Source organism: Cheilinus undulatus, linkage group 11, assembly GCF_018320785.1.
Source record: "Cheilinus undulatus linkage group 11, ASM1832078v1, whole genome shotgun sequence".
NCBI classification, from domain to species: domain Eukaryota; kingdom Metazoa; phylum Chordata; class Actinopteri; order Labriformes; family Labridae; genus Cheilinus; species Cheilinus undulatus.
In genome coordinates, this window is record NC_054875.1 from 35,101,360 (window position 1) to 35,123,636 (window position 22,277).

General features: G+C 40.5%; 1 protein-coding gene and 1 long non-coding RNA gene across 5 annotated transcripts in view; one reads left to right on the plus strand and one right to left on the minus strand.

Annotated features, from left to right (window-relative positions):
- Positions 1–1,752: 1,752 nt before the first annotated feature.
- On the minus strand, positions 1,753–21,024 carry LOC121517544. 2 transcript variants are annotated; one of them, XR_005992562.1, is made up of 3 exons: positions 20,942–21,024; positions 16,804–16,922; positions 1,753–2,011 (listed from the first exon to the last, which is right to left on the minus strand). It is a non-coding gene; the product is annotated as an uncharacterized LOC121517544 (long non-coding RNA). The 2 variants fall into 2 exon arrangements; XR_005992563.1 differs by lacking the exon at positions 20,942–21,024 and adding an exon at positions 20,272–20,611.
- The window catches only part of dlgap4a (discs, large (Drosophila) homolog-associated protein 4a), a 154,068-nt gene continuing 152,523 nt past the window's right edge, over positions 20,733–22,277 (plus strand). For 2 of the 3 annotated variants that reach the window (XM_041799398.1, XM_041799399.1), the window contains exon 1: positions 20,734–20,854. The gene's annotated coding sequence lies outside the window, so the exon portion shown is untranslated. Of the gene's footprint in view, positions 20,855–22,277 lie in introns of all 3 variants that reach the window. The other variant, XM_041799397.1, reaches the window with a different exon arrangement.

Consider the following 22,277-nt stretch of genomic DNA (forward strand, 5'->3'; position numbering starts at 1 on the left):
CAGAGCCTTTGAAAAAAAAACCTAGGAGGGTGATTGGATGAATGTTCTGTCTGTCACATCTGTACAGGCCAACCAGATCATGATTAGACTCTTGCCGAATCTGGTCAGGAGAAGGGTAAAAACGTCGTTTTCACAAAGAAAAGAACACAATGTTGTCCTTTGTTCTTCTTCTAATGAAGAAATGTTGTCAAGTTCAGATAAAACTGATGCTCTAGCAGCACGCTAATCTCTTCCCCCATAATTGCACCGGCATCTTGTCGCTGCTTGCTTGCATCACGACAATGCGAAAGTACTGCCTCTTACTCCTGATTGGTCCTGTCACTTTCTTACAGGGCCCTATCTGTCCACATAGGAGCTTTGCAAGGTGGATTCGTCAGTGAGAAACATAGAAACGGGTAAATCCATCTGCTTTGCAAGGTTATCTGTTTTGCTGGTTATATATGCATTTCTGCCTCTTTATTTGTAATCAAATTAATCAATGAAAATTTGAATGAGTGCCTTAAATTTGCTTTACAGTCAATATCACTGAGCTTTCATGGTTGAAATTTGGAGTTTCTGTGTATTTATTTACCATTAGTTCAATGTAATATATGAATATTTACAGTGTCATTTACAATGTCATTTAGCAGACACTTTTGTCCAAAGTGACGTACATCTAGGGTAGGTGTTCCTGATGTTAAGGACCTTGCCCAGGGACCCACACTGGATACTCATTGTGCCCTGACCTGGGACTCATACCCCCAATCTCCTGTATCAAAGTATGCTGTGTAAACCACTCAGCTACCCAGCCAGAATATTATTATATTTATACTACTATTACTATTACTACTACTACCTATCTGTCTGTCTGTCTGCCTGTCTGTCAACAAAATAAGTATTTTTTTAACAATATGACTTGAAGTTAAGCTGGAGATATGATAAACTATTTAAACTAGATAATAGAATAAAGTAGAGAGAGAAAGAGGGCAGGTTATTATAAAGAAAGAATACGACAGTAGCAGTAGCAATAATAGGCAGGTAGGTAGGTAGGTAGGTAGGGCGCAAATACAAAAACAAAAAACTATACAAGAAGGTAAGGTGAGAGGCTTAAGCAAATAAAGTATCAGATTTACTTACATATATACAAGTGGATTCAAGCATCCAAAGCAGCATCAAGCAGTTTTTATAGTGTTAGGTTGAATGGTAGTAGAAATTATTGACAAAATTTCTGTTCAGGTGCGTTCAAAATGAGTGTCTTGTAGCAAAGCCAAGACAAAAACAAAGTCTCAAATCTGCTAGCACCGATATATATAACATTGCCATATGGCTACATATGGATCCATGATGCCCCCAGATCTCATAAATGGTGCCATAAGTGTTTATATTCTTCATAATGTTGATACTTGTTGCTGTTTCGTCTGTTATAGTGTCTTATTTTGAAACTTAGATTTGAGATTAGAGTATGAAGCTCAGGAGTTCACAATCTGTTACTTTGGCGCGTCACTCAAAATGTTCAGGGCACCCGTTGGCACCCCCTTCAAAATGGCGCTCAAGGTGACTGTCTATATTGTGATGCCCAGAGCCAGCCCTGCAGACACAGATAGAGTAAGAGATCAGCTAAGGGACAAAGTGGTCCACTAGGGGCGCCAGAATCAATACAAAATAAAAGTCTCTCACAGGAGCTTTAAGAATCAAAAAGCAGAGAATATTTCATGTCATACATGCCTTCAACAGAAACACTGAAAATGGTTGCATGTGAACTGGTTTATTCTGTTTTCTTTACAATGTTGCAGATCGCTCAATCATGTACAGTTATTTAATAAAAAATCAAACTATTATTTTTCCCCAAAACAAAATAGCAAAGATTATGTAAACCCTGATGTAAAACGTGACTCCTCCACAGGCAACTGAGACATTTTCTCTTCTGTAGAGACTTTTTTTTTTTTTTTTTTTTTTTGCAGTGTCTTCATAGATCAATGCAGCACATTTGTGATTTCTTCAAGTTGCAGCTCAGGTTCCAGAATTTCATTAGCTGTAGAAAAACAAAAAGGTAATGATGAAACATTTAAAAAAAAAAAATCCCCTTTAGGTATTGCTTGTCTCTTGAGATAAATGTTCTGATTCTGACTAACTGAATCTGTCTGCACATTTGTAATTTTTTGTGTTGTGAGGCACATATTGTTGACAGGTTTAACAGGTGAATGCGGAGATGTTGTGTTGTCTTCCCCCTCCACTCCATGGAGGACAAATCATTATTAGAAATAGGGCTGACATCTCATGATAACATCTTCTCAAAATCTGACCAAGAGAAGCTCACTCTTCCTGTATTCTCTGAGTTCCTCCTCTTTTCTCAGATCCTTCCATCCATTCCTTCACTTCCCAAGCCTGTCCACCTCTGGCATGGTGTGTAGTTTAGGTAGACAATGGGTCATTAAACGAAAGGCTGCATAGGTGAAAATGGGGCATTGAGAGAAAAAATATAGAAGATATTTTTAGTGTTTCCTATTTAATGCCTAACAGTTTTAGTTTCTAAGAAATGACTTGTACAAATCATACTTTTTAGATTTCTGTTATACAGCCAGCGAATCTGCCGCCTGTTTTTGGTGCATAAAAAACATTGCTGCAGTTATCTGTAAATCCAACAGATGCCACTAGAGCTCTACTGGAAGCAGTTTGTATTTTTTTGTAAATCCTGCGTCATCTTCAGCACTCTGTGAGAGACTGGCGACCAGTCCAGGGTGTACCCCACCTCTCGCCTGATGACAGTGTAATCACCTCCACCTCCAGTCCCCCCATGACCCAAACAGGCTGCTCTGAAGAGCTAACGCATGGATGCATCGTCTCTTAGCTCATGTAAATGGAAGTATTCCAAACAAATCTTGAGACTAACACGCTCTGATCTCACTAACAGGTAACGGGTGCGTCATACTAACGCCATCCAGATGAATAAATGGCATTTCCCTCTATCAAAGAAGTAAAAATAAGCATAAGACTGATGATGAGAAGTGTTTAGGCCCAGGAATAACCAGCTGGATGAGTCAGCATCTTTAATTATACATTTTTAGACTGGCCAGCTCTTTTTGAACATTTAGTTGTGATTCCAGAAGAATCTTCTGAAGGACAGCTTAACCCCTTGAAGCCTGAAAACACAAATAACAGCCAGAAAATTCTAATTTTTTGGAACTGATATGTTCATTTTACTTTTTACTGAAATTTTTAAAAATCCAAATTTCTGTAAAATTTATCAGTTATATTTTTAGTATCTCATTTTATTCATTAGGTGTTTCTGGTAACTGATAATCCACTTGAGGGCATTTTTATCATTTATCAGATTGTATTCAGAAGTTTTTTTGAGTAATTTATTGAGCATATTGATTAGATAGAGGTATCATAAAAGTATGTATCAAATATGCGACAACAGGAGTTAAGGGGTTAATATTACTTTTGTGTTACTGCTAATCTCTCAGCATTGGTTCAATTCATACTCTGTTTGGGCACCTGAATAAGAGCAGAGTAACGTCAGAGTAGAAACGCTCTGTGACACGTAGAATCAAGTTTTTGAGATGTTATGGTCTCTTCAGCATTAAAGCATGTGCATCAATAAAAATAACCTAAAAGTGAAAAGACTTATTGCAATGACCGGTTTCTAAATTATGATTAGTCTCTTTTAGATTGTTAAAGCCAGGCACGGAAAGAAGCTAATTTATTTTACTCACATTACTTTGACTGGGTAGTTTTTCTGTGTTCATACTTTTTTGAGTAGTGTTTAGTATCTGTAACATCTCAGCAACAACACAGAGAGCCTGGGCCAAATCTCAAGTGTTGTTGCAAAGGTTCTGAATACTTGTGTCAATGCGATAGTTCAGATTTTTATTTTTAAAACACTTGTAAACATTTCTAAAATTCTGTTTCGATTTGTCTCGATGGGATACTGAATGTAGATTAATGAGATTAAAAACAAATTTAAACAATTGCAGCATCAGGCTGCAACATACCAGAATTTAAAAAAGTAAAGGGGGTCTGAAAACTTTCTGAATGCACTGTGTATGACATGATATGATACAAAACCATGCAATATGATGGGATGTGGTGTGATACAGTATGATATAAAAAGTGTCAATATCAAACCTGATATGATGCAATTCAGTGCCACCCAATACGATATGATAGCACACATGGCCCAATTAAAGGATGCCACAAAAATATTTCCAACACAATTACATAATGTATATTATCAGATTATATCATCAGATCACCTGATTAAATAAAGAATATAAAAGTAAAGTCCAGAATCAGTATATTTATTTACTGCAATTTAGTTCCAGTCTAACCTCTGATCAAGCTTCATCTTTTAACTTTTATCCACTCCAAATTATCCCTGTCCTCTTCCTCTTTTATACCACGTTCCACTTGGCCAATTAACTTCAGTTCATGTTACGCTCATTGATGTCATAATCACCCCCATGCAGAGTCATGAAGTAGAGATGCAGCGAGTATAATTGGCAGGGAAATCTGTTAAGTGTTTCTAATTTAATCATCAATAACTGGCACCACTGATTTAAAAAACACAGGAGTCTGGAGGAAAATATTTTTCTTTATTGGAATTTCATCCAACCCCTTGTAGGAAGAAGTTGTTACAGTCAAGAGTAATGTAGCCAAATACTGCTTCACTGTGGTACCATATCTTAGAGTTAAAGTCCCTGTGAAGTGAAATTCAATACAGTTTGTGTCTTATCACACTAGATATGTTGCAATAAGGTTGCTGTAAACATGTGAAAACACTGAGATCTACGTGTGACTGAGTTTTGGATCTAGACTATTAAGAGTTTTTTCACCTCTTTCCTGGCTTGGTTAAATTCGGCAGGGCAAATGTAGCAGCCCGTAACATCACCCGCTGCTTTTACCCCGCGAACCTAATGCTAGAAAATCACAGAGCAGTTCATCTCAATACACTCTGCTGTTAGCTGATGTCACTGCCTTCGCTGAAAGTTAACGGCCAGTTACATGCTGGTTTTTGTTCATTGTGAGGTAAATTTCCCAAATCTATCAGCCACTGTGGCCTACAGGTCATTAAAAGAGATTTGTGCCAGAAAACAGGGGGCAGGGTAATTACTGGAATCTATTTATTTTAAGATTTATTTTGGGCTTTTTATGCCTTTATTGACAGAGGAAGACAGTTGACAGAATCGGAAAAAAGGGATGAGAGAGCTAGGGGAGAGACATGCGGGAAAGGGCTTCAGGCTGTATTCAAACCCAGGCCGACTGCATATAGGTGACGCCTTAAACCGCTAGGCCATCTGCACCCCTGCTGGAGACTATTTTTAACTTGAAGTAGATGCAGCAGGAACAAGCACCTAACCTGGTGAAGGTGTGTTTTAATCCATATTTCATTTGTCTGTAGAAACAGACTATGGCTTTGTCTCTCTCAAAGCAAAGGCAGTTCAATTCCTCATGTCTGTCAGCGACATGATGCAGGAGTTTTGTAATGTATCAGATGATAGACATGCTCTATTCCTGCCAAGTCTGTCACAATAAAAGCCTCCGCTTCTAGTCATCATTGAAGACAACAAAGAGGTTTCATAAACAGAAGAGAGACATAACTTAAAAAAATAGATATAAGGGAAAAATTGAAGAGTTAAAAACAGGATGAGGAAATAAAATGGAGTCTTCTTAGCTCTAAACGGTCTGCCTGTCATGACATAAATGTGACTGTTTTCTCAGCATAGAAGACTGATGATTCCTGCATTCAGACGTTTTTTTTAAAGGTTGAAGGGATCGTATTTCTCATGAGTGGGGGTGGCTTCGGCTCATTCAACAGACACGCCCACACAATCCTAGAGCAGATTTTACTTCTTCATTTCTCTTGATTTTGAGCTTAATTTTATAAACTAAGAGACGTTTTTCATGACTGAAATTTGGCCTGATGGTTCATAACACAGCGGCCTGTCATACAACAAACCTAAATACGGATTCTTTTCACCACTTTACAGGGACTTTAAATATAGCATTTAAGTAATGTATTTAGTCACTTCTGTTTCTCAGTATTGCTTCTGTTGACCCTTGTCTGTAGTTTTGATCACAGGGTCAGATCACCTTATCAAGGCCGTGAAACTGCTGAGAAGTTATACTACTTATAGCCGTGGGACGGATCCACAGGAGTGTTTTGAATTACAAACTACTGTAAATACTGCTCTGACGTGTGCACCTCCAGGCTTTCACCGTGATTATATCTGAAAACCTGACACAATGATTTAAAAGTGAAACTGCTGATACAGTATCAACGTGGCCAAAAGGAACACTCCAGGAATTCACCCCGTGACCTGAAAATAATGAACCTCAGCTTTAATATTTGTGTGCTTTTGTATACAGTGAATATGATTGATGACTTTCCGCCCCATGATGGATTGCTTTGTTTTCTGCGCGGCTGTTGTTTTGTTGTTTCTGTCACATGATTGATGGGATAAATGGGGATCTTAATTGTCTGCGAGTGTTTATTTTGTATTAAGGGAGCGGAAACAAAAGCCTGTGGATTGTACAGTTAAAACCCTTTGAGTTATTTTATTAGAGTCCTATATAAAGCATGGGAGATAAAAAGGGAACAGTATAGCCCTATAACCATGTGCATGATCTGGTTGATGTGCCTGAACTCGCCTAGCACATGTTCATTAATCTGGTGCACATCACAGCACCCACAATACAATTAGTCAATGGTCAGAATAGCCCGCTATTGTCAGTAACCAATCTTCTACTCCCCTGAATCGTTAATCCTGTATAAATCCAATTCTCTATCAGGACTGATGTGGTTCACACACGGCTGTTTACATGCATGACTCATGAATCATGTCTGCCTCGCTTTAATGGATTCAAAACCATTCCTGGTTCGATTAATTGCCCCCACACAGGATGAAATGGAGCTCAGCTATTCTGAAAGCCGTTTGTCTCAGCACTTCCTGATTTCTTTTTCCCTTTCCTCAAACATGAATCCAGGCAGTAGATGTTGGTTTTTACAAAGCCATCTGCGGTGCCGCCTGAAAGCTGGTGGCAGGCTTACAAGGGCTGCTGGTGTTTTTAAAATAGAAGCATAGCTGACCAGATTTGCCCCAACCAGACACCGTCACGCTCCAGTAGCAGGTAAAACATTCACTGTAAGTACAGCCCCTGCATACTGCATGAACAGTGCTGCTTTTAGCTCTCCCTAAAAGAGAACAGTGAAGGGTAAATAAATTAAAAAACACACAAAGTGAAAGACAAAGACATGCCTTTTTTGGTCCAAACAAAGGAGTTTTAATTAGAGTAAAAGTGCCTGTGTCTTTGATGTGAAGAGCGATCACTGAGAGATGGATTATACAGCAGAGAGGAGGTGTGAGCTCTTCAGCTTTTCCAATCAGCCTGGCCTTTTATGTGCGTCTCCCCCTGTCAAGCAATTGCTTACATAATCATCTGCTTACTCTAATCTCTGCATCTGTCCTGCAATTCTGTGCTCTTTACACATCCCCACTTTTCTTCCTCGCACCCCATATATATACCAGCACAGACCCTATCTCTGTTCCCTGGTTTTCTCCTTCAGTGCTTTTATCTGACATGCCCACTGGTGCTCTCACCCTCTCTTCTGTCCCTCTTACCTCAGCTGCTGAGTGGTCATTGATTACCGTGTGTGGATTGTATGATGAAATGCCACTCGCCCACCTAACACCCTCTTGTCAGCCGCCCCTGACATCCCACTGAGCACGGCAGACCGTCTTTGGCAGCCTGTGTAATGTTGAAATACCTCTCTATGATATGGTTGGGTGTCAAAATTTTCCGTACTCTAATTCTTTTCAATACCACATTAAAAAACAATACAATTACCATTATTATAATGATTGATGATATCAATTAAAGCCAAAGCTTAGACAAAACTTCTACTCCATAAGTCTGGTGAATAGGAGAGGAATTGATTCATAAAAATTGCTAATCCTGATGAGTGAAAACAAGAAATTACCCAACAGAAGGAGCCTCGGACTTCTGTTTTTGTTGTCATGTGCTGTAAGTGAAACAGGTATTGATGTCATTTGGTTTTTACCAATATCATAATGTACTTTAGAATTTGAGTAGTGTGAAAGCCCATTGACTTTTAAAACATGGACATGGTCTCAGCGATGTTGTCAATTTGTTTCTGAAGCCCACTCTTGAAGCCAGTCAGTGGTGGTTTCCATATTGGAAATACAGCTGTATCTTAAAAAAAAATTCTGTCTGACTTCTTCAGACAGTTAAATTTCAATACATTCTAGATCAGGGGTGTCCAAACTTTTTCCATCGAGGGCCACGTGCAGAGAAATTGAAGGCTGGCCAGGTCACATTGAGAAAGCTCACTTATAATGTGTTATAGAAAAATATCCTACATGACAGCTCTCCATTAATGGCTTTTTCAAATAAAAAGCTCATAAGGATTTTGGAAAGCGCAGAGATGGCTGTCTGTTATCTTGGTTCTCAGTCTACTTTTGTTCAAAGTCATCAAGAAAAATGTTTGTTCACATATGGGCTACACTATGTTGAGCCAAACAGACACATTATTCTTTTTGAGTGGCGCATCATCAGAGGAAACTTTTCCTTATCCAAGCTTCGGTAGAAGTCGGGTGAAGCTGGTGTTTATTCTAACTTACACATTGTTGTGCCTTTTAAACTCATCAGATCAAGCAGCTCCTCCGTAAAGCAAAAGTTGACGTCAACTCCTTGTAAAAAGATTAAGAGCTGTGCGGTGTCCGGGCCATCAGTGCTCTCGTCACATGCATTGGAGTAAAAATCAAAAGCACAGGCTTTGTCTGAAACTTGTTGTTTTAAGTTAGCTGACAAGTCTTCAATTCGCCGGGCAACTGTGTTCCTGGGCAAACTAACATTGTTGAAGTCCTGCATTTTCTCTGGACATATTTTTTCTGCAACCTTAGTGAGGCCCTATTTTATGAAGTCTCCCTCAGAGGAAGACTTTCCGTGACGGGCAATAAGATGCAATCTCGTAGCTGGTGGTTGTGGCATTTTCTTGAGTTTCGTTGGCATGGAAAAAATGTTTTTGCTGAGCTAGCAAGCTGGCGGTCATCTGCTTAACTTTCTGCTCTCGCTCGGCACCGGTGTTTGAGGTGTAAGACTGATGCTTGGTTTCATAGTGTCGTTGAACATTATAATCTTTCATCACTACAACGGTTTCATTACAGATTAAACAGACACACTTCCAAATGACTTCAGTGAGGAAATATTCGTTTTCCCACCGCGCCTGAAACTTTCTACACTCACCGTCTATCTTGCGTTTCTTTGCTTCTGCCATGTTTCATCACCCATCAACTCTTCTTTGAGTGATAGCACCTGTCTTTTGACATGGATAAGCTGCCTCTTCAACAAAGCTGCACCACCTAGTGTCGAAACTAAGAGGTACAATAAAGTCAAGCACAGGCGTGATTTTCTCATACGGGCCATATTTTATTTTTAGAATGTGCCACGGGCCGTAAAAACAGCCACGGGCCGCAGTTTGGACACCCCCGGTCTTGATCCATCTGATACAAAGTGAAAATCTCAAGACTTTCTTTGCTTTAATCCTGATTATTACAGCTTATAGCTCATAAAAATCAACAAGAGTAGGTAAAAACCTAGTATCTGGCTGACTGTAACTATCTGGGATGCCTGTTGAAATGCTTGACTGAAATGTGTGTCTGGACAGAGTGATTTTGTCATGATTGTTAGTAGTTTATTATTTTTACCCAAAGTTACAGTAAGTAGTTACTGAAATGTAAAAAGCTATGTGTTGCCCCTCTCTCTGTCTGTCTCCTTCTGTATGTAATAAAGCCCTGAACAGCGTCGTCTCCCCTCCTGCTTTTCTTCTATCGCATCTGACTGGTTATGTCGTAATGTTAGCAGTATAATGTTAAGCCTGCTTAGGTCAATAGTTTTCCTACCACTAGAGGGAGCTATGATCAAAGTTATTGATTGGGTAAATTACAGGGGAAGTAGGATTTCCCTAACCTGACACGCCAACCTTCGATGTACAGCGTTTGGGAGAGGGCAGAGCCTTTGAAAAAAACCTGGATGAATGTTCTGTCTGTCACATCTTTACGGGCCAATCAGAGCAACAAAACACGTGATGTCGTAGTCACTACCAAGGAATAAACTCCATATAGAACAGCATAACGCGAACCATGGCAGCTATAGACATGTCAGTACCCGACTTTTGTCATTCTTGAATAGAAAACAACTCAGTGCAGTTCTTTTAACCATAAAACGTTGTCAAGTTCTGATAAAACTTGCGCTCTAGCAGCACCCACGCTAATGTCTTCCGCCATAATTGCACCGGCCTCTTGTTGCTGCTTGCTCACGTCATGACTCCGCCGCACCACAAAGTACTGCCCCTTGTCCCTGATTGGTCCTGTCACTTTCTAACCGAGCCCAAATGGTTCAGATGGGAGCTTTGCGAGATGGATGGACCAGTGAGAAACATGGCAAACAGGCAGATCCATCTGCTTTGCAAGGCTAGGATTTCCCATTTTCTGCAGAACACTTGAACGCCTCTTTGGTGTGTGTCTCTCGTCCAGTGTTTTTCCTGATGCAACACGTTGATGTGCCAGTTACAGCCTGTAAGAAGTCTTGCTGACATTCTAGATAAAGCGTGCAAAACAAATGAAGTTGTTGTGTGGTTCATTTAAAAAGTAGAAGTTACCACATAATTTTGGCGACGAGGTGAACCGGGTTTAAGCATCCTGGCGTTTTGTTTTGCTTGCATTAGGCTGCAGTGTGCTAGATATAGCTAGGTGGCCACATGAGCATCAAGGAGCTGAATGATGAGGAACTGCAGAGTGCAGGTGTGACCAAAGCGTCAGACTGAGCGTTCAGATGGCTGGGAATTTTTATGTTGTAGATATTCAAATTCTATGCATAAGTTTGTGCTATGATTATATTGTATTATTTTATTTTTTACCTGCTTGCACAAACATTTTAATTTAAATGAAGTTTCTCCCAAAATGAATTTCTGAATGATCTGCATATGTCTCTTAATTTGCCTTAAATGTGTACCTTTTGAAAGTTTGTGAGTCCAGCATTTTATTATTTCTTCAAAAGTATCAGTATCAGTATCAGTACAGATAAAATTACATCAAAAAATATTTGTATCGTATCGAATTTAAAAACATTCTCTAAAGTGTGCTCAGCTTAGGACCCCTCAAGGACCCAGATGCACTGTGAGCTGCCCTCTCTATGCCTGACTGGGGAGTTGGTACAGTGCTGTAATAAGTCCAGAGTCAAAGCTGTCAGCTGTCTATCTGGAGATTTTAGAGCACTTCATGCTTCCATCGGCTGAGATATTTAAAGATACTGATTTCCTTTTCCAGCAGGACTTGGCACCTGTCCACAGTGAAGCCAAAACTACTAGAGACTGGTTTGCTGACCATGGTAACTCACCTGACCTGAACCCTATAGGGAATCCCTGGGTAAATGTCAAGAGGAATATGAGAGACTATTACTTTTTCAGCCTTTTGTTGCCCCATCCATACTTTTTTTGAGAAGTTTTGCTGCCATCAAATTCAAAATGAGTACGTATTTTTCATAAAATGGTCAAATATTTCAGTTTAAACATCTGATATGTTGTTAATGTTCTATTGTGAATAACATATGGGTAATGGGGCTGCACAGCGGCGCCTCACAGCAAGAAGGTCCCTGGTTTGATTCCCGGTCAGGGCTTCTCTGTGTGGAGTTTGCATGTTCTCCCCGTGCATGCGTGGGTCCCTCTTGGGGTACTCTGGCTTCCTCCCACCACCAAAGACATGCTCATTAGCTTAACTGGTGACTAAACTGCCCGCAGGTGTGAGTGTGAGGGTACCTGGTTGTCTCTCTATATGTCAGCCCTGTGATTAAATGGTGACCAGTCCAGAATGTACCCTGCCTCTCCCCCAGTGACAGCTGGGATAGGCTCGGGATAAGCGGTATAGAAAATGGATGGATAAGAGTTCATGAGTGCCCCAATTTTTTTTAAACTGGGGTTGAATATGGTCTACAACCCTTTTATTTACAATGACATAGGGAAGACTAAATCCAGTTTATTTTCTGGTGCTATAAATTGTGTCAATTTAAGTAAATGATGTGGATTACAGTGTTAAACCTGATGACACACTCAAAGCCAGAGCTGCATCCAATTAGTCACCTAATTAACAAGTGAATGTTGTGTTAAATCATCAAAGGTCCTCAACAGAAACAGAAAACAAAAGGTTAAACCACAGCAGGAACCTCCAAGCTTTTTAATTTAATGTCAGGATTTCAGTGATACAATACGAGTTGCTGCTGTTTGTTTGTGACATACAAAGCAGAGAGTGTTTGTGTATTTGTGACAGAGGAAAGGTTGGGATTCATGTTTGACAGAGCCGTGGGCAACTTGTACAGATCTGTTAACTCACTAAAATGGAGACGCAGAGCTGCACAGTGGGGCTGAATTCACTCTGCAGGAGTGTGAACAGAACCAAAAGCCTGCGCTTGTAGGCTGACTGCAACGTCACAAACTTTTCCACAGCCATAGTTAGACATCCCTTCAGGGTCGCAGCGAGAGGTGACACGTGCCCGCGTAAACTGTCCAGTCAGGAAGCAGAGACGATGTCGAGCGGCTGTGGCTCCCCATCTTATTTTAAGAAGATCTTCCCCAAATAGGTTGCTCCCACAGAGACAAATAATTGGCGTGATATCTTGGGGGCACGAGCATGAGGAGCAGTCTGCATTTTAATGCCAACACTCCACAGGAAGAACCCAGTTATGCATGCCAGTGGGCACGATCTCTGGACTGAGAGTGTTCAGGGAAGACGTGCATCAGAACAGAGCTGAAGATAGGGTATGCAGTTTAGAGATATAGTATCGATAGAGAAATGTGTCAGATACTGCTTAAAAATCTATATTATTGCAGTAATTATCAGCAGTGTCAGTTTAAAATTAAATAAATAACAGATATGTTGCTTGTTAGTTGTATTGTTTTATTTTCACATAAAAGGTACATTTAGCTGGTTCTGAGGCAACAAAAGCCTCCAGTTGCAGCATTGACTGGCTTCGCTTATAAGTTCAATATCCATGTGGCAAAAAATTACAAAAGTACAACTTGTCATAACAGTTTGTGCTATAAGAGGAAAATGGAACTACTGGTCACTGATGACTTTTAAATTTCGTCTTTTTTTTTGTCTTCTAGGGAAATGTCTAGACAAGTATGACGAGAAATGGAATGTAATTTAGTAAATGCATGAATAAAAATAGCCTTGATGGTCCCCAAAAATTTTATTAAAGCAATAGTTTTCTTTTCTGTACTACCAGGCCCAAGCCTGGAAGACTGTAGCAAGCTCTTACTTTAAGGTATAACATGCAACTGTTAATGTAGATGTTGTAGATGTCGCACCAAACTCACAGACCAAAAAAAAGTGTGCCGTTTTAAAACTAAATCTAACTGAGGAAAGCGTTGTCCAATTTGTGTGAACACAAAGCCAAGAACAACAAACACAGAGGCAGGTTGAGTTCACTCTATTTAAAGAGGTCATTACTCAAAAATAGATCTAGTTAGGATATCTGATAGAGATGTATCAGTATCAAAGTCTCATGAGATAATACCTTGGTAACAAATCAACGGTAAAGTATTTACTGCGATATCAAAAAACCACTAAAAACAGATCACTGATCTGGACTTTGCTGATGTTGCTGTGCTCCTTGCGTAGACTGTAGATGTGGGGACTATGAACTTGCTGAGAGAGGAGAGTGAAGTGTTAGGAATGCACATCTCCTGAGCCAAAACAAAGATCAAGGCATTTGGGGATGCCTTGGATGCTGCCATCAAATCTGTCTGGGTCTATCCTAAGGTAGGTATCGTTATATTTGGGTCTTTGTATTTTATCGTACTGTCCAAACTGTCTGGTTTTAGTGTTGTCTGATTTTTATGTACATTTTTAATGTACTTTTTGTTGTATATACCATCAACCTGCTGGGGACTACAGATGGAAATTAGCCCATGGCTACAATCTGGCACATTTACATGTTTATGTTCATCAATGTGCATTGTCCCTTGTCATAAATAAATAAATAAAATAAAACAAAATGAATGGTGAGAGCCTGGAACTTGTAGAGCAGTTGACCTACCATGGTATCCATCGACCATCCATCCACTGACTGCAAGTCTGAGATCAACCACAGACTTGGACTTGTGCATGGGGCAATGGGTTTGCTGAGGAAGACAGTGTGGTATCTTTCCTGGGGTCTTTTGATTCTTGGCCCTCCTGGTCTTACTATAGTCTTGTGAGGCCTGGGTGTTGACTGATGTCCAGAGGTGCTGGCTGGACTCCTTTGTGACGGCTTCTCTTTGTTGCATCTTTTGGCATCATTGGATGGACAGTGTGCCATCTACATGTTACTGGAATGGCAGCTGTGATTTTACAGGCATGTGGTGCACTTTCTCTGGCCTGATCTAGCTTATAGCATACTGGATGCCCTAGACCAGGTCACCTGGTCCAGACATGCATTGTGAAGAGGGAAGATGGAAGGGTACCTTGGGGGATGGGGCATGGGCCTGGTGCAGGCATGGAGAATAGCCATCAGGAGCACAGCACCAAGGTTGACAGACAAAGTGGCGTATGCTCCCATGCCTGACAATATTTTTAATAAAACGTAAAGTATACTTACTGTTGAGTGGTGGATTGACTGGAAAGACTCGTCAGTAAGGACAACAAGTGACAGGCTAAGGAGGGCAGAGTGACTTAGAGGATGTGAGTCAGTCTCACAACAATCACTGCAGACTGAGAGTTGAGCTCCCGTACTGTAGCTAGTGGATGTGCAAACTCCATACGGCAAAAACAGCTGCACAGAGACTGCATGTTGTTGACTTTACTGAATGAAATTAAACTTGTCACACAGTAGGACAGTTTAAACCTTTTTCTTCCTGAGGGAATAAGAATAAATAGACTGTGCCTTACACACCACTATTAGACTTACATTCCAGATTTTAAGGTATCTTTCAGAGATTTTCACGAATACCTCAATTCATACTTGACCCTTAAATTCTGGTTCTTGAAAACCACACTAGCAAACAAGGGGCTACATGTCCTCTGCAAAGGCAGCAAAAACAAGTGCTGCATCTCTGTGAAACAGTTTGTCAGTCATGAAACAAGTACTTAATAAGAGAAAAGCTGTATAAAACAGATTGTCAATGACAGAACGGACTGATTTGATAAAGCTCACCACAGAGCCTGGCAGTTAATGATGGAACAGCTTTGCCCTCCTCCAAACGTTCACTAACTTATCATACACTTCTCAGGCCAGACACAAAGCAAAGACTGTCCTACTATTTTCACTCTCCCTGCCAATAATGTGTCACGATTTTGTATGGGTCACAATGCTGAAAAGAACCTCACTTTGATTCATATTCAAAATAAAATAGAACTGCATGCACTGCATCCCTTGAATTTTTTGTATTTGGATTAAATGAACCACATAAAGTAGAGCGAACTGACAGCGGTGGATAGATTTTGAAAGTAATTTCTATTTTGCTTCATCTGCTGCATAAAACAAAAAATAAAAAAGATTTTGTATTGAGGCAGATGGTAAAAATCACAGTAATTGGTTCGTTCAGGATCGACCTAAACAAATCCATATTGACTTACAGACTGATGGTTCTAAGCTATTTAGACATGGTCTGCTTATCTCACATCTTTTCACCACATTAAATCTCTTTAACTGTATTCAACTTCTTTACTCTTAGCATTTTAATACAGCAAAGCAACAGTAGATCCTCATTACTGTTTGACAGTTTATAGCTTTAATCATCATCTGCAACACTTAAATTCCTCAGTGCATGAAATTTACTGGAGAAGACAGACCATGACAAGACAAACATCTCAAAGCTCCTCACTTATGTGCAAGGCTTTTTATCTATCTGAGGAAAAATAGCTTATATGAGCTGAAGCATCTTCTACACTGCTAAATTTTAACCCTGCACTTGCCTTATTTTAACAGAGGTCAAGCCAATTGATGCTAGTAGTCCCACAATTGGTGAATTGGGATTATCTGAGTGCAGTGATTGTGATTGTAGTGTTAAGACACCTGTGTCTGAAAATCCAGTCACTGTTTAATCTGTATTCCTGGCTACCATTACACCAGGAAGAAAAGAACACTCCAACAACTCAGACAAAGGTTACTGAGAAGTTTAAGTCAGAGGATGAATAAAATTTTCACAAGGTACTTTACATCCATTGGAGTTCAGTTCAATCCATCAATAAGAAATGGAAGGAATCCTGTACATGTGTAAATCTGCACACCATCCCCACTGTGGAGCACGGTGGTGGCAGCATGGTGCTGTTGGGATGCTTCTCAGCAGCCAGCGCCCAGGAAGGCTTATGAAGGTAGAGGGTAACATGGGTGTGGCAAGATCTAGGAAAATCCTGGAGGACAATCTTATTAAGTCTGCAAGAGAACTAAAAGCTTGGAAGAAGATTTATTTTCCATTAAGACAACGACCTGAAGCACACAGTTAAAGCTCCACAGAAATGGTTTAAAGACAACAAGGTGAATGTTCTGGAGTGGCCGGTCAAGGCCCAGACCTCAATCCAATAGAGCATTTATAGCTGAACTCGAAAAAGGGCTGTTCAAGCCTGATCCCCATGCAACCTGCCAGACAGTCCACTACGAAGTAGGAAGCTGTTTTTTCATATTTGCTAATATTTTCACTACATCTTGGGAGGCTGACAAAAAGAAATAAGACAGACAGCATATTTATGACGATGCCTGGGTTTCTCACAGTTTTTGGAGATGTTTCAGAGAACCCCTGACACCAAATAATAAATATATTCAACTTACAACATAACAGCTGGCTGCCTCTGTGCCCCTTTGGATATTCACTCTTGGATCAGATGCAGAGTTATTAGTCATGGTCCCATCCAATCAGCCATCCTTAATTCTTGTGCTACTGGGCATTACTGTGGAGAGGACAGATTGTCTTTTATTGTCAGTTTGATTTCAAACTGGAGATTAGTCATATTCATGCTGCTGCTGGTGGCACAAGTCTGTGTATGTGTTTAGAAGTATGTGTGTGTGTGACTAATGCATGCATTTGTGCCTCCAAACATCTGTGTGGCTAATTATTCACTTTACCAAATGTTCATGACTAGCCATAGCTGCATAGATTAAAGGGAGAACTCATCCCAAAGTAGTCCTTTCGCATATTGTAAGTATGTTATTAAGAATTACCGAGCAGACTGTAGCAGTGATGTCACCGTTCGCTGCTCAGCAGACAGTAAATAATGGTGCAGCATGATGGCATCATGGTGATTTTGCCTGAGATATGGAGTATGTAGTATGTGGTGCTGTCATACTACTATACATTATATAGAGGGACTTCTTTTATGTAACAAAGCACAGAAGCTGGTTTATGACCCAAGGCCTTTCTTTGACTATGGGCCAATGGTCATCAAAACCATACAATCAGATGTCCTTGAACAGATGTGCTTGTATAAATGTTTTCAGTGTTCATATAGACAACCCTCATTCCTGTAAAAGATGCATTCAAAACCTGTGACATGGACTGCAGCAGTGACAACATACTGGGAACACAAGGCTGTGTGGAATGAGCAGTTTGCGAACTGATGTTCTGGCAATTGTTCTGGCAATCACAGAGATAATAATAAGAAACAAAATTATGGCAAGGCTCAGATACTTCCTATTGCCTTTAAAAAGGCTTTAAAGATAGCAGGAAACAGGAAATAAGCCCATGCAGCATCTGCTTTGGTGTTTAATTTATGGATTTACTGTCACATTTGGCTGAGAGTCACCAGTAAACAGATTTACATTTAAACAGAAACACCGTGAAGAGTAATAAAACATGTGAAAGAAAAAGAAAACCCTCTGATTTCATTTTATTCTACCAAGCAACAACCTGAAGGCAATGCAGCGCAAAAACTGCAGTTCCTTGAGTGTCCACTTGGGGCTGGCTGCAGAATCACAGGAATCCCATACACACCCCATATTAGATGCCGATGTGTGCAGAACAATTAAACTATTTCAGCGGTTTAAGTTCATGTCTTTACTGGCACACACTGTAATGTTTTTTTTCGAATCTTGATTGAAAATGCAGAATTAGGAGCATCGCTAATATGGGTACAAGCCGACACAGTGTGGCCATTTATCAGGAGGCTTTCAGGCCTATACTTCAGCTCCACTTTTATGTCTTTTCCAGGCTGACTTAAAGTTAGTGAAAGAGCCACAACTTGAAAGCTCACGTTATTTTCTAAAGCCTTTACGTTTTTACTTAGTGCTGGACTTGCATGTATAAACCAAATATGGATATGAATAATTATAATAATAAATTTTATAAAGCACTTTCTATGAATTTTAAAGACACTGTACAATGCAGAAAAACAATACAGACACATAAATGACAGTAAAAGAAGATAAAGCCAACAAAAATAGACAAACACAAATGACAGAATATCACAATCACAGATGGAGAAGGCTCCATCCCCCCAGGTTTGGTGCTTGGTTCTAGATGGCGGGGAGAGGATGTTGGTGTTAGAAGAGCGTAGGGTATGAGTAGAAATGTGATGGTGGAGGAGGTCAGTAAAGTAGGGGGGGGCCTGTTGGTTTAGGCCTTTATAAGTGAGGAGGAGGATCTTAAATTGAATACGAAAGGGGATGAGGAGCAATTATAACAATTTAAGAATCACGCAACAGGTTTAATCAGAAAAAATCAGCAGTGCAGCCACGTATGAATGACCACAGCAGAAATGGACACAGAATTTTGTTTATTTGTGCGGCAGATGGTTGAAATTTGCATTAATTTTTTTATGTAATAAAAATATATTTCAGGGGACTTAATGCACATAAGGGGGGATAAATTATGTGTACACCCAAATTAGAAGTAGATGTGTGAATGATGGCTCACTTTAGCTTCATTAGGTTTAGCTAAAGCTAACATAGCTATGCTAGCCATATTAATACACACAAGTTACGTTAGCTATGTTAGCTTTAGCAATGTGAGCTTTAGCGAATATAGCTAAAGCTAATGTAGCTAATGTAGTTGCTTTGTGACCTTACGTTAAACCTTGTTAGCTAGTAGCTATGTTATCTACGCAGCTAATGGAGCTAAATATGCAATGTTTGCTGCGTTACAGTGTTTTCATGGAGGAAAAAGCTTTTTCCCTGCAAACAGACTGTTCACTCTAACCTTGCAAAGCAGACGGATACACCCATTTTCTTGTTTTTCACTGGCGAATCCATCTTGTTAAGCTCCCATCTGATGCCATGTTTTGCGTTAATCCTGCGCACGCGCAGCTCGATAGCTGCTATGTCCTGTGTTTTGTTGCTCTGATTGGCCCGTAGAGATGTGACAGACAGAACCTTCATCCAATCAAACTCTGAGTTTTTCTCAAACGTTTCTTATTGAAGCCTTCCCAGATGGATGTGTGAAACAAATCCATGTGGTGTGTCAGGTTATGCTCACTCTGCTTCAATAAATATTTTTTCAGATTTTCAGGTCAGGTTTTCAACTTTTAACTTTTGGTATCCTAACCCTTATCTTATCCATAACTTTCACCCCAAACAGAGGTTGAACATGATTTTATTTTGAAAGTTTTAGCGTGTATTTCCGCTCTGACTGGTGTGGCACCCATATGAACGTGCTCCAGAGGGGCTGTTAGAAATGTAGCCTGCAGCTAGACCCCTCTCATACGGCAACAGTGTGTGAAATAGTTTGACCGCAACTTGGTAAAATATAATAGCGTTTGAGAATCAGCAATTAATTATAAACCAGTTCATATTTTACTGTAAAACTTAATATTTGATAACTTACCCGCACCAAACCGTCGAATAACAACAGTGAAAGTTAGCAAGCTCCTGGGTAAGTTAGCTAAGCTGTTAGCTATAGCCTATTCGATAGGACTTTGCGCTGTTCAAATCAATGTAACAGAAGGCTGTTTAACGATATTGGTAGGAAAATCCCATAGCAGTTGCTGCTTATGCTCACAGAATTATAATTTCAGCCACTTTTTAAAAACAAAACCCATCCTAAAAAAACATGTCTTACAAGAAATAGGAACTAAACTCGTGGTAAGTTGCTGAACTTGTTTACATGCTTACAGACAGAGAAAAACGATGTAAATATTTTGTCAATATTTATTAATTGACTTGTTTTCGTTGAGTACTGATGTAAAACACAAGACAGACCAGCCAAGTGAGTCGTCTGACTTAACGTATACCTCCATTAACCAAAATAGTTCACAATGCCACAACAGGATATTAATTTCTGAATAAATTTTCCCTTTAAAGTCTCACCCCTCTCTCCTTGAATCATCAAACAGCGTCACTCCTCAATAAAACACACTCACGCGCGCGCATGTTGCGTCTCTGTGCGCATAATGATTCATCAACCACCGTTTGCTCATGAGACCGTGATTTCGGGTCCGATGAGTTCATTTGCAGAGCTGAGTGTTTCGTCGTGGGCCCTCGGATGCCCCCACCCCCACCAACATCACCACCACCACCACCGACACCCCCACCTCCCTCATCCCGCGTCTCGACGGACCAAACGCTGCAGCAGCGGCATCACCGGCAGCCTCCAAACTGCGTTTTCCCTGCCGTGATGGATCCGTGTGTACGCCGGTGAGCTGCTATCAAAAGACCGCTGAACTGTGTGGAGGAGGACCGACGAGCGAGGACCGCAGCGAGACTGTGCCATACATCTAAAGGGATAAAAACACGTTTAAGAGGCTATTTCTCGCAATATTGTAGGACCGTCTTGTTTACCTTCAGACAAACAGCCGGGTGACAGTGATAATACGGCCGACATGTAAGAGCTGGATAACTATTCCTGTGTGAACGACACCCATCTGCAGCTGATCACAATAACATGAAAAAGGTAAGCTTGTTGACACGTTTGAGGGGTTTACATCGGGCGTTGCAGGTTTCAGTCCAAAGGAAAAAAAAATCCTTGACTCGATTTTACCTCATCAGACTGCATTGTTATATTGTCAGCACCTCCTCTTGAGTTAAAATCGCTTGTTTTGAGAATAAGTCGCTTCTGGTTTCACCTGTCGACTCGTGAGTATGTGGAAAAGACAGCAATGTGACTTCTAAATATCATGTCAGCATGGTTTGTTTCATGGATCTGACTGTGGAGCTGAGAGCTGCCTCCAGACTGCCTGAGCCAAAGTCAGTTTATATAAACCTGAAACATTTTTTGCTTTCTGGAAGTGCTATCATGTAGAGTGCAAAATACGTAGGCTCTGTGTAGGCTATATCCTGTATTGGACAAAGTTATAAAACCTGCTCTAGAGGGAAAAAAAGTGAATTTACAGAGCGTTTTAAAAGGGGGAAAACACGCCTATTGAGAACAATTAAGTGAATTTCTGTTGGCTTTTAACTGAGTCCAGAATTTGAATTAATCAGCACTAAATTACCATTTACTTGTGCTGGGTTGCTTTGCTCTTCTCTGGCTTTTGATGAGTCTGAAAATCTCAGGCTAAAGCAAAAACCACAGCGGCTTACTCCTTCTATCTTCCCTTTGAAGTTTCATCTCCCTCACTGTGAGATTAGTGAGAAATATGGCAGTTTTTTAGGGGGAATATAAAATGTGAAAAACATACTGTCCTCTGGATGGAGCAGGAGCACCCCACTGGATTCTCATTTGGATGTAACCCAGCTGGGGGGTGATCGATTCCTGCTTTGTATCCGAGGCCTGTGTTTCAGTTGTTGTCTAACAGTACTCCCTACAATTAAAAGCCCATTTTGTTAGTGGAAGGCTGATTAATTATTCATCCCCAGCTCAATAGGACCACAAATCTGAAGATGGCACAGTGAAGGATGTCTATGCAGCAGTGTGTAAGCCTGTGCTTGGACAGCTGGGGAGATTTACACACTATAGGCTGAATGGCAAACACCCCCCTCCTTTTTTTATGTTCAGTGAACACAGTTTTTAAATGCGTGCTCGAACTGTTTGCTCTTAAAATAAACAGCGGGAGAATAAAAGCATACAAGCTGAGCAGTGAGCGCTACAAACAGAAAAGCTCTGGGTGTCCTGTATGAAACAGCTCTGTTGGTGGTGGACTGCGGGCTCTCACTATAGGTGTCAATGTCATATCTGCTGCCAGGAGGCCAACAGCCGCGATGATACTGTAGCGGAGAGTTTGAAGAAAACCCAGCTGGCTCAGGTCCAGGACGGTGGGTGTTTTTAAAAACTGGCTTAGTCAGGGCTACTGCAGGCAGTGATTAGACAAGATGCTGTTCAGTATCACACACATCAGCATGACGTCAAAGGACACGCTGCTTTAAATGTCTTCTCA